Here is a 3037-nt window from a genome sequence, read left to right as displayed (position 1 = left end):
CAAAAGAAAAAAAACCTCAGTGATTATACAAAAAGTAACTCAGAATGGACCAAAGGCCTAAACATAAGAGCTAAAACTATGAAAGTCTTAGAAGAAAACATAGGAGAAAACTTCATGACATTGGATTGGTAATGATTTATTGGATATAACACCAAAAAACATACTCAACAAAAGTAAAAATAGATAAATTGGACTACTTCAAATTTAAAAATTTCCGTGCATTAAAGGACACAACATCAGAGTGAAGAAACAACCTATAGGATGAAAATGTTTACAAATGATATATCTGGCTCAGCACCCATAGCACAAGTGGTTACGGGGCCAGCCACATACACCAAGGCTAGCGGACTCGAGCCCAGCCTGGGCCAGCTAAACAATGACAACTGCAACAAAAAATAGCCTGGTGTTGCAGCAGGCACCTGTAGTCCCAGCTACTTGGGAGGCTGAGGCAACAGAATCACTTAAGCCCAAGAGTTGGAGGTTGCTATGAGCTGTGACACCATGGCACTCTACTGAGGGTGACATAGTAAGACTCTGTCTCAAAAAAAAAAAGAAAACAAATGATATATCTGATAAGGGGTTAGTATCCAAAACATATAAATAACAACAAAAACTGATTATGAAATATACAAAGGACTCAATTTGGCATTCTCCAAAGAAGATACATAGTTGACAAGCACATAAAATGATACTCAACATCAGTAATCATTAGGGAAATGTAAACTACAATGAGCCACAACCTCACGCCCATCAGGATGGCTACTATTACAAAAAAATAGAAAGTAACAAGTGTTGTCAAGGATGTGGAGATACCAGAACCCTTGTGTACCATTTATAGGTGTGTAAAATGGTAGTAGACACTCTGGAAAACAACATGATACTTCCTCAAAAAAAATTAAAAATACCATGGCAATTCTTCTAATTCTGGGTATTGCCAATAGAATAGAAAGAGATATTTGTGCACTGATGTTTATAGGAGGCTTATCCATAAAAGGTGGAATCAAATCTAAGTATATACCAACACAGGAATGGATAAACAAGATGTAGAATATTATTCAGCCTTCATCTGCGATGGAACGTCATTCAGCCTTAAAAAGGAAGGTGATTCTGACACATGCTACAACATGGATGAACCTTGGGGACATTTTGCTGAATAACATAAGCCAGTCACAAATAGACAAATCCAGTATGATTCCATGTATATGAGGTCACATTCATAGAGACAGAAAGTAAGAACGGTAATTGCCAGGGGCTTGGGAGGTGGGGTAATGGAGAGTTGCTTAATGTGCATGAAGCCTTAGTTTTGCAAGATGAAGAGTTCTGGAGATTGGCACAACATTGTGAATGTACTGAGCACCACTGGACTGCATACTTGCACATGGTTAAGATGACAAATTTTATGTTCTGTGTGTTTTTCTGCAATTTAAAATTAAGTATACACACACACACACACACACACCCCATTAGTGGTTTTCCATTGCTGAGAGCAGTAATCCCCGGTCTTTTTCTCATCAAGGCACACATAGGAAAGGATTACTAGCACACTTGGCTAAATAGGCAAGAGCTGGAGGTGGCTAGCTGGGGTCTCTTACCATCTCAGCTCCATGTGCTTGTCCAAAATCCTGAAAAGATCGCCTTCTTGTCACTTCCGTAATCCATGTACGGATCTCTAGTTAGAAATATCTGTTCACATTTTTCAGCCTGGCCTCTAAAACTAGTCTGGCCCAACTCTGTATGCATGTAACGGAAATCCAATAAACCTGTTCAAACAAAAAGCAGATTTATTGACTTACATATTTAGGTAACTGGCTGCAGGCAAGGATGCTTGAGGAGTTCAAATAATCTTGTTGACTTGCTCTCATCTCCCATTCGACCACATCACACTGAATGTCAGCTTCATTTTGCAGAGCTGCTGTTAGTGATTTCAATCACAAGTGGGATCTCATTCCAAAATGTTTAGCATCTGTAGTCTGAACATTTCTGTATGTGTCTTCTGATACCTATGAAATAGTTTTCAACAGGTGGCCCCTCCGTGCTTCTCCAACTTTAATGTCTTTACAAATCATCTGAGATCTTAAATGCATTCTTTGATTCTCTAGGTTTGGGTTAGGGCCTAACTTTTGCATTTCTAACAAGCTCCAAAGGGACACTGATGCTGCTGGTCCAGTCATCACATTTTGAGTTTCAAGGCAGTAAGTCACATTCAGAAATGTGGGGGAGCATTTTTCACTGCTACCAATGACTGGGAATGCTTCTGACAGCTGGAGATCAGGGATGTTAAACCTCTGCCTCTGTGCAGGAAACTTGTGCATAATGAAGAATTGGGCCACCCCAAATACCAGTAGCTCTCCCTTTAAGAAACAGCACTCTCAGCCAGGGGTGGTGGATCATCCCTATAATCCTAGCACTCTGGGAGGCCAAGGTAGAAAAACTACTTGAGCTCTGGAGTTTGAGACCTTGTCTCTACTAAACCTAGAAAAAAATCAGCTGGGCATGGTGGCACACACTTGAAGTCTCAGCTACTTGGGAGGCTGAAGCAAAAGGATCACTTAAGCCCAAGAGTTTAAGGTTGTTGTGAGCTATGATGATGTCATGGCACTCTACCCAAGGCAACAGAGTGAGACTCTTCTCAGTCAAGAGAACAAACAAACAAACAAACAAAAAAACTGTGCTCTTATGCCCACTGGCATCCAAGGGGGAGGCACTGAGGCATTAAGGAGCCATGCAAAGGCACCTTAGCAAGGACAAAAGATACTGAGGAGGCAGAGAGTGAGGTCACTGGCAGAGGGGACAGCCAGTGTGCTCAGGACTGGTTACATTGGACAAATAACTAAATCAATTAAGCAAATAAGTAAATACATTGAGAAACTTGGAGAAAGCCTTTAGAAATACTGAAAGAGGGAAACTTGAAAGAAGCCTCAGGTATTGGATTAAAATTGGAGGGATGGGCTCAGCGCCTGTGGCTCAAGCAGCTAAGGCGCCAGCCACATACACCTAAGGTGGCGGGTTCGAATCCCCAGCCCGGGCCGCCAAACAA

The sequence above is a fragment of the Otolemur garnettii genome, unplaced genomic scaffold, assembly GCF_000181295.1.
Source record: "Otolemur garnettii isolate 467f Iridium unplaced genomic scaffold, OtoGar3 scaffold00041, whole genome shotgun sequence".
Lineage (NCBI taxonomy): Eukaryota > Metazoa > Chordata > Mammalia > Primates > Galagidae > Otolemur > Otolemur garnettii.
This window is presented reverse-complemented; position numbering follows the sequence as displayed.